Source organism: Cetorhinus maximus, chromosome 15 (genome assembly GCF_964194155.1).
Source record: "Cetorhinus maximus chromosome 15, sCetMax3.hap1.1, whole genome shotgun sequence".
NCBI lineage: Eukaryota > Metazoa > Chordata > Chondrichthyes > Lamniformes > Cetorhinidae > Cetorhinus > Cetorhinus maximus.
The window spans coordinates 103,540,281-103,552,349 of NC_135893.1; positions in this window are offsets into that span (position 1 = coordinate 103,540,281).

Sequence of the window (12,069 nt, forward strand, 5' to 3'; positions counted from 1 at the left end):
ACACACAGAAGACAGAGAGTCGGGATTAATGGGTCTTTTCCAGGTTGAAAAGTCGTAACTAGTGGAGTGCCACAAGGATCAGTCCCAGGGCCTCGATTATTTACTATCTATATTAATTACTTGGAGGATGGGGCAGAGTGTAATGTATCCAAATTTGCTGATGATACAAAAATAGATAGGAGGGCATGTTGTGATGAGGACATAAAGAACCCAAGGGGATATTGATAGGTTGAGTGAATAGGCAAAAACTTGGCAGATGGAGTTTAATGTAGGAAAGTGTGAGGTTATGCACTTTGGTAGGAAGAATCAAAAGGGAGACTATTAGTTAAATGGAGGGAGACTCCAAAAAAGTGCAGCACAGAAAGTTCTGGGTGTTCTTGTGCATGAAACACAAAAGGTTAGCATGCAGGTGCAGCAAGTAATTAAGAAGGTGAATGGAATTTTGGCCTGTATTGCTAGGGGGTTAGAGTTTAAAAATAGGGAAGCCTTGTTACAACTGTACAGGGTGTTGGTGAGGCCGCACCTGGAGTACTGTGTACAGTTTTGGTCCCCGTATTTAAGAAAGTATGTACTGGAATTGGAGGCAGTTCAAAAGAGATTCACTAGGCTGATTCCTGGGATGAAAGGGGTTGACTTATCAAGAACGGCTAAACAGGTTAGGCCTTTATTCGTTAGAGTTTAGAAGAATGAGGGGTGATCTTATTGAAATGTACAAGATTCTGAGGGGCTTGACAGGGTAGATGTTGAGAAGATGTTTCCACTAGTGGGGGAATCTCGAACTAGGGGCATATTTACAAAATAAGAGGACACTCATTTAAAACTGAGATGTGAAGGAATTTGTTCTCTCAGAGGGTAATGAATGTCTGGAATTCTCTACCCCAGAGAGTTGTGGAGGCTAGATCACTGAAGGTGTTTAAAGAGGAGGTAGATTGAAATATTGGGGAGTTGAGGGCTATGAGGAGCTGGCACGAAAGAAGAGTTGAGGCCTGGAGCAGAGCAGCCCTGATCTTATTGCATGGTGGGGCAGGCTTGCGGACTAAATGTCCTACTCCTGCTCCTATTACTTATGTTCTTGTGGTGCAGTCACTGGTGGAGGCACGCACAGCCCCATACAATATCTTTATTCAGTATCCATTATGGTTCAAGCTAACAGTGCGGCCTTGCAGTGCGGGTTAGGAGAATGCCTGTGCCTGAGCTGAGAGCACAGCCTGCAGTCCAGTGGGCAAAGCTGCTGCCAATCGGTTAGGTGGAGTGGGGCGGAGGAGGGTGGGGTTTTGGGCAGCCATGAAGCACACTACACACTGGCCATCCAAGTGGTGGCCAGCACTCTCCTGCATGTGTGAAGGAGCCTTCAGGCTTAACCAAGAGAGGTTCTTAGGACACATATGCCAACCTACGAGTCTCTCTTTGATCCTGCAAGAGGAGAACATCAGGGACATGGAGCCTGGTGATTTAGTGGAGTGCCTCATGGCTGACAGGGAGCAGAGAAGAAGAAGAGAGCAGCAGAGGTGCCTGGCTTGGCAAAGGGAGGAGCACCTCCCTCAAGATGAAGGGGAAGCCAGGCCTGCTGCGCACACAGCTGAAGATCCACAGCGAGCGGTCGCTAGACCCGTTTATAGACAGTGCCTGTCATTCCTGCAGCTAACTGAGAACCAGGGTTGTCGAAGACTGTGCATGTCCAGGAAACTGGTCGGTCACATATGCCACCTACTGCAGGATTTGGCACCATGGGGACATGGGGGCATCCACTGCCAGCGGCTGTGAAAGTGCCCACAGCAGTCAATTTTTACACCAGTGGCTCCTTCCAGAGCTCCACTGGTGACCTGTGTGGGATCTCGTACGCCTCCATGTATAAGTGCAACCAGGAAGTCACGGATGCCATCTTCATGAAGGCACAGAACTTTGTGCATTTCGCCTGGGATCTGGAAAGCCAGGGAACAAGAACATTAGGATTTTCACTGATGTCTGGTTTTCCACAGGTGCAGGGTGTCATCGACTGCACTCACATGGCACTTAGAGAACAAGCAGTCAACTACGTCAACCGCAAGGGCTTCCACTCGCTGAATATTCAGCTGGTGTGCGACCACCACAAGTGCATCCTGCAGGTCCCTGCACAATTCCCAGGGAGTGTGCATGATTCCTACATCGTTAGCAGGTCTCAGATCGCTGACATCTTCCAGGGTCCGCAGAGGCTGCAGGGTTGGCTCTTCAGGGGCAAGGGCTACCCACAGAGGACGTGGCTGATGACGCCTGTGCAGAGGCCTCAGACTGCAGCAGAGGCTCATGCCGTGACCTGGGCTTTGGTAGAGCAAACAACAAGTATTTTGAAAATGAGGATCCGGTGCCTTGACGGGTCCTGTGCAGCACTGCGCTACAGTCCCCAGAGGGTGTTGCGCATCATTGTAGCTTGCTGTGCGCTACACAACCTGGTGTGGCAAAGGGGGGAGGACCAGGCCAAGAAGGAGATGGAAGAGCTGTCGAAGGGGATGTGGCGATGAGGTCCTTCAAGGCAAGGATGTGGCTATGAGGCCATCACACTGCCCAGATGAGGCAGGCACCTTCGGGAGGCCCTCATAGCTGCAAGATTCCTGCAGGAAGATGACGAGATGCAGTGAGGACAGTCCTGACATCTTCACCTTGCATCTGTGAATGTTTGATCCTGTGTGGCTGATGTGCTCAGGCTCATGTCATGGAGATGCAGCGGAGACCCTAATAGTTGCTAGACGCCAAGAGGATGATTATGACAGGCAGTGAGGACACTCCATAGATCTTCACAAAGCCTCTGTCAATGTCTGACTCCTGTCTGGCTGAGGGCAGCTCACTTACACTCTGTGTTCAAGGTCATCTCATAGAGACGCAGCCGTGAAACTTTAAATACACCTGATCCTATGTCAGCCTTCAGCACCTGAGCCCTTCAGGAGCACAGAGTCACCGGTCACAGATGCTGAAGAGATGGGGGCCAGCCCCTTCTCAAAGTTGCTGAGAGCTCACAGAGAGAATGAGGGAACTCTGTGACGCCTGCCCACCACATTCTGGCAGCAATGACAAGCACCATAGAGGTGCAGGCATCAGTAATGTGTCCAGGGAGTGTGAGGCTGGACAATCACTTTGGTCTGAGGGTTACACACTGCACAGGGAAGAGGCCCTGGACAGAGACACCTGCCTTTATCTTGTGCAGGAACGAAGATTTCACATCCGAGTGTCACAAACACTGCTCATCATAACAAGGAGCCATATGCAGGGAGACATTCTTGGGAGTTTATTGACAATAGTGAACATTATGTACAAGTGATTAACACCCATGCCCAGGCTGTGTAACTATATCTGTCAGCTGTGGCTCAGTTCATAGCACCCTCACCTTTGAATCAGAGGGTTGTGGGTTCATGTCCCACTCCTGGAAACCAAGAACTGTGATTGTACTCGAAATGAGTTGAAATCTGTATCGGACTGCTGCTGCACACCTTCCATTTTCTCGCCCTGGTCCGCCGCCCGGACACGCCCTGGCGTGCCTTGTTGCCGTCCGGCGGTGGAGGCCCCCGATGGGAGGCCCTCTATGGAGGTGTTCTCCCTCTTTCTATCGGGGACCTGGGTTGGAGGGTGTTGCATGCAGCAGTCCCCTACAATAGGAGAATGTTTAGGTTCAAGGACTCCCAAGACACTTGCCCTTTTTGCGGTCTTGTGGAGTCCGTGGACCATGCATATATAGGATGTCTTAGGCTGCACTCCCTTTTTAGTTATTTAAAAAATCTTTTGCTACTATTTTGTTTGCACTTCAGTCCCACGCTCCTGATCTACGGACACCCGGTGCGGAAGGGGGTCGGGAAGGAGGAGGACCTCCTCGTGAACCTGCTCCTGGGCCTGGCCAAGTTGGCCATCAACAGGTCCAGGCAGCGGGCGATCGACGGGGGAGTCCCGCCCGATTGTTTGTCCCTCTTCCGCGGCTACGTTCGCGGCCGGATGTCCCTAGAAAGGGAGCACGCGGTGTCTGCCGGCACCATCGAGGCCTTCCGTGCCCGGTGGGCACCGCGGGGACTGGGGTGTTTTGTTGACCCCTTTAATCACATCTTAGTTTGATGTTTGTAAGGTTTCTTTAAAGTTTATCCTTGATTTTACAGCTGACCTGACTTAGGGGCTGTGCTTGATTTCTCCCTTGTTTTTGCTAATTTAGTTTATTGTTTTGACTCAAAAGAGTTACATCTTCTTCACCTTCCTAACCCTGGGTGCTCCCTGGACATCCACAGCAGAGGTGGAGGCAGCCTGCTGACTGCTACGCCCTGTCTGTGATGACCTTGGCGGGCGTGCTCAGGAGGGCCAAGACCTGGAGGACCCCGGCCTGATTTGGGTATCCTGCTGTGGGCCAGGTGCACCCTCCTCAGCCTGTGGAGCTGGAGCTGTGGAGGGTCACAGGAAGAGAGGATTTGGATTGGCTGGACATTCCCAGAGTGACCTGGGTGGATGGCCCTGGGGTGTCGAGCTGCTGGTCCTCCTCCCTATGAGTGCCAGAGAGCCCCTGGCTAACTCCTTGAGGAGAAGGGGAAGCTGGAGTGAGATTGAGCAGCCCCGCACCCCTTTCGAGTTGACATTGTTGGAGGCCACCAATGGCTATAATGATGGAGTTGAGCCCGTGCAGCAGTGCAGGATTGATGTCCTGGACGAAGGTCTCCATGGCAGCCGCAATCCTGTCAGTGTTGACCTCAGGCTGAAGGTGGATGGACTCCGCCGTCGTGCCTTTCAATCTGAGGAGTGCAGCGGACATCCCTTCCTGATGTTCCAGTGATTGTCTTTGCAGATCCACCAACTGATTGAGGACCGAGTCCAGAGGCTCATCATCTGACTCGAACTCAGCAGATTCCTTGCCTCCAGCAGTCCCCTGAGTGCCGGCAAACAAAGATGTCCCTGCCTCCACCTGCTGTGGAACAGATTGTGTGCTGTGCTCACCAGATTGTGATCCCGAGGCTACTCTACATCTAGATCCCTCCGGGGTGTGTGTCACTGCGCTGGTGGAGGGTGTGGGTGAGCATTGTGACGAGTCTTCAAAGGTGCTGCCCTCAGGGTCCTCATCCAAGGTGCCCTTGGCACTAGGGTTGGGGTCATGGTTGCCTGAGGGCAATGTGTCAGATGTGCCTAGGAGAGAAAGTGGAGATTATTAGTCCTTGGCAGCCGCATTGAACACAGAACAGCGGACCCAGAGTAGCGTTGAGAGAGAGATCATGTGGTGCAGGATCCTCATGTGGATGCTTGCCGTCGACCTCACCGTCACCACAGGAATGGTCGACGGACTCTCCAGCCAGCTCCAATGCTCAACTCTCAAACTGAGTGATGACCTTAATGTCCAGCACTCCATCCCTGGTCTGGGACCTCTCCCGGTGATTGTACGCAATCTTGCCCTGCATAAAGACAGAGGGAGAGAGTGTGAGCAAGGCGCTTGCCAGGTCAAATCAGACAGATGGCAGGCGTGCGTGTATGCTGAGTGGAGCCATGGACAGCATGAGGAGGTAGTCTCCAGAGGAGATGAGGCCAATTGGAGATGTGAGGGTGTGTTTGAGAGAGCGAGTGGTGATGTCCCTTGAACTGGCAGTGAGTGAGAGGCTAGTGAATGTGTGATGGGCTTGTGAGTGTGTGAGTTTAGAGTGATGAGATGGTTGACTTACCCTAGCGGCACAGATGAAATCATTCATCCATTTTCTGCATTGCATGACTGACTTCTTGTGCAGCACTGGCACTGACCGCTTACTCTGAAGCTGGAGCGGTGAGACTGATGGGCCTCCTGCGGCCAGATTGGGGGTAGAGGACATCGCGACGGGCCTCCACGGTGTCCAGAAGGTGTTCCAGGGATGCGTCACTGAATTGGGATGGGCTGCACTCTTCCTGGCTATTGGGGCCATACCTTCAGCAGAGCAGTCCTGGGCTGCAAGCATTGAGAAGAGTGCACGTGGCTGCATTTTAAATATGGTGACTGGCGTAAGGAAGCGGCGAGGTATCGGCGTGGTGGGCCAATCGGAGGCTGGCCAACAGTGATCCGACATGTTTCCTGTGACTGCATAATTTATGAGGTGGTAAGGGGACAATACCACGCGAAAACCCGCCATTGTCTTTTTTCAAGTCTGCTACCGCACTTAATGCAAATCTGGGATGATTTTGCCCTACATTCCAATTGTACTCCATTGGCTGTAAAATGTTTTCAGAGGTCCACTGGTTTTGAAAGGCGCTACAAAAATTCAAGTTTTTATTTTTCTCATAGTTACATAGGAACAAGAGTAGACCATTTAGACCCTTGAGCCTGTTTTGCCATTCAGTAAGAACCTGGTTGCTTTGCGAGCTAACTCCATATACCCATATGTATTAATACTTTAGCAAAAATCTATCAATCTCAGATTTAAAATTTACAATTGACCTAACATCAATTGTTGTTTGGGGTAGAGAGCTCCAAACTTCTACCACCCTTTGTGTGTAGAAGCGGTTCCTCATTTAACTCCTGAAAGGTTTGGCTCTAAGTTTTAGACTCTACTCCTGGTCTAAATTCCAGGAAATACAATCTCAGTTTGTGTAATCTCTTCTCGAACCTAATTCTTGAGGGTCCAGGTATCATTCTAGTGAATCTACAATGCACTCCCTCCAAGGTCAATATATCATTCCTATGGTGTGATGTTCACACAGCTTTGTATAGCTGTATTATGACTTCTACCTCCCTTATACTCTAGTCCTCTATATATACAGGCTGGCATTCATTAGGTTTTTTGATTATTTTCTGTACCTCTTCATGACATTTTATTTATCTATGTACCTGGACCCTTAACACTCTTTGAGCCTCCACTCTTGCTAGCTTTTCACCATTTCAGAAGTACCCTGTTCTACGCTTATTAGGTCCAAAGTAAATGATCTCACATTTGCTTACTTTGAAATTAATTTGTCACAGTTTTGTCCATTCATTTAATCTATTAATACAGGTATCTGTTTGTAATGTTATGCTTCCATCTACCCTGCTTACAATCCTGCCTATCTGTGTTATTCAAGGGTGTGTATATGTGGTTTTCCATCCCATCATCTAAGTTGCCAATAAATATGGTGAATAGTTGAGGCCCTAATACAGATCCTTGTAGGACGCCAGTAGTCGCATCTTGCCAATTTGAGTACCTGCCTACTATCTCTACTCTCTGTTTCCTGTTGCTCAGCCAATTTTCTAACTAGGTCAATAATTTGCCTTCAATTTCATGAGCTTCAACTTCAGCTAACAGTGTCTTAAGAGAGACTTTATCAAGTGCTTTCTGGAAGTTCATATAAATAATATCCATAGGCATCCCCATGCCCATCCACTATTTTAGTTACCTCTTCAAAAAATTCCATCAGGCTTATTAGGCATGACCTATCCTTTATCCATGTTGGATCTCTCTAATCAGCTGATTTTCAATGTGTTCATTCACTCTATCCTTATTGTTAGATTCTAGTAATTTTCAGACAACAGGCGTTAGCTAACTGGTCTATAAGTCCCTGGTTTCCCTTTCTTATCTTTATTACAGAATGACATGTTAATTCTCCAATCTAGGGGAACAGTTCCAGAATTGAAAGAACTTTGGAAGATTGCACTCAGGAGATTGACAATGTTCTCACCTTCTTCCTTAAACCCTGGGGTGGGAAACCACTTGGTCCTGGGGATTAGCTACTCCTTAGTGCCGTTACTTCTTTCATTGTCATTACTTTGCTATGTTAATCTTGGTGAGTTCCTGCCCTGGCTCAATATTAGTTTTCTTCGGATGTCCAGCATATTCACCTCTTCCTTTACTATAAATACTTACATTAATTAATTATTCAATATGTCCACCATTTCTTTCTTTTCATTGACACTATCACCATTATTGATTTTCAAGTGACCCACGTTGCTCTTGGCCTCCTTCTTAATGACTGTAAGGATTCTCTGTGTTGAGTTTCATATCCCTTGCAAGCTTCCTATCACGCTCCCTTTTTGTTGCTCTTATTATCTTTGCTGTTCTTTCCATTTCTCCTATTCACCGGGATCTGGGCTTTTTTTTTTGCATTTTGTATGCTTTTCCTTTTAGCTTTATGTTGTCTCTTACCTCATTAGTCGTCCCTGTCTGTTTTTTCCATCAAATAAAGCTCTTGGCCCTTAGGGGTATAAACTTATAAACTTAATTCGTTACAAAGTGGATGCTAGAGAAAGAGTTAGCCTCAGTCAAACCTCCCACAGTCACTTCCCCTCCCCCGCTCCAACCCTCCCGCCTTTTTTAAAAGAAACAAATACAGTAAAGCATTCACCAGCAACAACGTCTCAGACACCTCTAAGTTACAGATGCAATTCAAATTGTACTTTTAAACTTAAACAAAAGTGAAATACAAGGCAAAATGTGCTGGAAATCTGAAACAAGCACGGTAAGTGCTGGCAATGTTCAGCAGGTCTGACAGCACACATTGAGAGGACATAAGCAGTTCTGGGCGCCAGACTATAGGAAGGACGTTGAATACATTGGAGAGAGTGCAGAAGAGGTTTACGAGAATGGTTACAGGATTGAGACACTTCAGTTATGAGGAAAGATTGGAGAAGTTGGGACTGTTTTCCTTGGAGAGGAGAAGGCTAAGAGGAGGCTTGATAGAAGTTTTCACTTCCTGGAAGTGTGGTGGAGGCAGGTTCAATTGAGGCATTCAAGAGGGCATTGTATGATTATTTAAATAGAAACAATGTGCAGGGTCACGGGGAAAAGGCAGGAGATTGGCACTAAGTTAAAATGCTCAGAGAGCCGATGCAGACATGATGGGCCAAATGGCCTCCTTCTGTACCTTAACAATTCTGTGATTCTGTGAGATAGTTGATATTTTAGATATGAAATCTTTTTTCAGAATTCACAACATTTAAGAAGCATTTAGATGAACACTTGAAATGCCATAGCATACAGGTCTACCGGCCAAGTACTGAAAAATAGGATTAGAATAGATAGGTGCTTGATGGCTGGCATGGACACGATGGGCCGAAGGGCCTGTATCTGTGCTGTAAAACTCTATAACTCTAAAACATTTGTGTTAAACCGGAAGCGCCAAGTGCCTCACGTCCCTCCATGAATGCAGTCGAACCTATTCTACATCTCCAGCGTTTCCTGATCATATCGAAATTCTGAGGTTTTAAACATATTCCGTGTCTCAGTTCCTAATGAAATAGCACAGGGAAAGCTGAGTGGCAATGTGACAAGAGGTCTGCGAAACCAAGTCGACCCACCCCGCCATGATCACTCCAAAAGTATAGGGGACTAACTATTGCAACCAGAAGGCGATATTGAACAAGAGAGGGAGCAAGTCAAAGAACCATCACAATTGAATACCCTTACAAAATGCACCACATTAATTCTAGTCAAAAGTGTACCAGTTTGAGAAATAATCCACTTCAAACAAACTTCAGTAGTCTGTCCAAAGGGAGGAATTTATCAGGAGCGGTGCTCTATATGAGACGTGTCATATCGCTGTTGATTTCGTGAAGTAGCAGTATTTGGAACCATCTGCAGTGGTTAATATAATACATAGCCCAAAGCGATGGGAAAATATTGAATATTTAGATGTAATCCCCGAGGAAACTGCGTTTGTAATTTCTGTAATAAAGTGTAAATAGGGTTGTGAAAGTTAAGATTAGACAAACCATACTTGTGCTAGTTCTAAGTGGATGAGGAGTATATAGTATATATATAAAACCTCTGGAGAAGAGTCACACGAACTCGAAACGTTAACTCTCTTTCTCTCCCCAAAGGTGCTGCCAGACCTGCTGAGTTTCCTCCCAGCATTTTCTGTTTTTATTGAGGAGTATATATCTACTTTTATTCAGTAAATTGCAAGATTTTATTTTAAACAAGAGGTATTTCCCGTTCACATTTGGGAGGCTGTGGCTGCCAGGAAGATTGAACTAACTCAGTAGTTGTATTCGCCTCTGCTCATTTGCATCCACATTTGAACGACAGCTCTTTGTGTGGAGGAAGCTGAGGGCCAACTGTGGCCTCGCATCTCAAAAGGGCCAAAATTAGGAATAAAACAGGCGACTGGCCGGATCCTGTCAGGTTTTACCTGACTCACCGTATCCGACTCGGACAGTGAGGTTGAACAGTCCACATCTCAACATTGACTGAAAACCACTAGGAATTTCAAATACAATGGAAAATGTGTAACCTAACCATTGTGGAGGTAAAATCAGGGGGAAGGCAGGAATCGTTTACCCAGCTTATTGTTATTTCAGGTGGAACCCCGAGTGAAAACCGTGAGATGTGTGTTAGGTAAAAGAAAAGCCGCCCACTCTGTGGGAAGGTTGCAGACAAACTGGCTTCGATCAAATCAATTGATGAAACAATGATGTAGGGAGTTGGAACAGAAACAGAAAATGCCGGAAAAGCTCAGCAGGTCTGGCAGCATCTGTGGCGAGAGAAGAAGAGTTAACATTCCGAGTCCGTATGACCCTGTTTTCGGCTCTGAAGAAATCATACAGACTCCAAACGTAAACTCTGCCTCTCTCTCTCTCTCCACAGATGCTGCCAGACCTGCTGAATGTTTCCAGCAATTTTCTGTTTCTGTTTCGGATTTCCAGCCTCCGCAGTATTTTGCTTTTATGTAAGGGAGTTGGGGGTTGGGAAAACAACTCCCGAGTGCGGCCCTGGGGACAAAGCCTTGAAGTTGGTCCGCATTCTGAGAAACTCTCCGCTTGTCTGGGCGAGGAGGGGACGGCGGTGAGTGTGTGTTGTGTTTTTATCTGTGTGTGTGTGTGTTATGTTTTTATCTGTGTGAGTGTGTGTGTTGTGTTTTTATGTGTGTGTGTGAATGAGTGTGTGTTGTGTTTTTATCTGTGTGTGTGTGTGTTGTGTTTTTATCTGTGTGAGTGTGTGTTGTGTTTTTATGTGTGTGTGAATGAGTGTGTGTTGTGTTTTTATCTGTGTGTGTGTGTGTTGTGTTTTTATCTGTGTGTGTGTGTGTTGTGTTTTTATGTGTGTGTGTGAATGAGTGTGTGTTGTGTTTTTATCTGTGTGTGTGTGTGTGTTGTGTTTTTATCTGTGTGTGTGTGTGTTGTGTTTTTATGTGTGTGTGTGAATGAGTGTGTGTTGTGTTTTTATCTGTGTGTGTGTGTTGTGTTTTTATCTGTGTGTGTGTGTTGTGTTTTTATCTGTGTGTTGTGTTTTTATCTGTGTGAGTGTGTGTGTTGTGTTTTTATGTGTGTGTGTGAATGAGTGTGTGTTGTGTTTTTATCTGTGTGTGTGTGTGTTTTTATCTGTGTGTGAGTGTGTGTGTTGTGTTTTTATCTCCGTGTGTGTGTATGTTGTGTTTTTATCTCTGTGTGTGTTGTGTTTTTATCTGTGTGTGTGTGTTGTGTTTTTATCTGTGTGTGTGTATGTTGTGTTTTTATCTGTGTGTGTGTTGTGTTTTTATCTGTGTGTGTGTGAGTGTGTGTTGTGTTTTTATCTCTCTGTGTGTGTTGTGTTTTTATCCGTGTGTGTGAGTGTTGTGTTTTTATCTGTGTGTGAGTTTGTGTGTGTTGTGTTTTTATCTGTGTGAGTGTGTGTGTTGTGTTTTTATCTGTGTGTGTGAGAGTTTGTGTGTGTTGTGTTTTTATCTGTGTGTGTGTGAGAGTTTGTGAGTTTTTTTATCTGTGTGAGTGTGTGTGTGTTGTGTTTTTATCTGTGTGTGTGTGAGTGAGTGTGTGTGTTGTGTTTTTATCTGTGTGTGTGTGTTGTGTTTTTAGCTGTGTGTGAGTGTGTGTGTTGTGTTTTTATCTGTGTGTGTGTTGTGTTTTTATCTGTGTGTGTGTTGTGTTTTTATCTGTGTGTGTGTGTTGTGTTTTTATCTGTGTGTGTGAGTGTGTGTTGTGTTTTTATCTGTGTGTGTGTTGTGTTTTTATCTGTGTGTGTGTGAGTGAGTGTGTGTTGTGTTTTTATCTGTGTGTGTGTGTGTGTGTTGTGTTTTTATCTGTGTGTGTGTGTGTTGTGTTTTTATCTGTGTGTGTGTTGTGTTTTTATCTGTGTGTGTGTGTGTGTTGTGTTTTTATCTGTGTGTGTGTGTTGTGTTTTTATCTGTGTGTGTGTGTTGTGTTTTTAT